This window comes from Tupaia chinensis, unplaced genomic scaffold (assembly GCF_000334495.1).
Source record: "Tupaia chinensis unplaced genomic scaffold, TupChi_1.0 Scaffold143574_1, whole genome shotgun sequence".
Taxonomy (NCBI): Eukaryota; Metazoa; Chordata; class Mammalia; order Scandentia; family Tupaiidae; genus Tupaia; species Tupaia belangeri.
This window is the reverse complement of record NW_006203419.1, coordinates 3068933-3069216: the sequence shown is the minus strand read 5'-3', so window position 1 is coordinate 3069216 and position 284 is coordinate 3068933.

Genomic DNA, 284 nt, shown 5'->3' with positions numbered 1-284 from the left:
CCCAGCGGCAGGTGCACTGATGGGCAGGCTCCTCAGCCCTGGGGACTGCCAGACCTCAAGCCTCCTCCTCCCTGCCTGCGCGACCGGAGGTTTCCCAGAGGCGGGTTCTGGGTCCCTGCTCTAGAAGACCGAGCGCGGATGGTTCCCCCGGCCCGCTGGGCGCGCGGGGTCCGAGGTCCTCCCGGCACTTCCCCTTTGCGTCCTCCCCTCCCGCCTGCGGAGCCGGTAACCCGCTGAGGTCGCTGGGGATCTCTGCTTTGCGTACTCGCTTGCTGCCGCAGGTG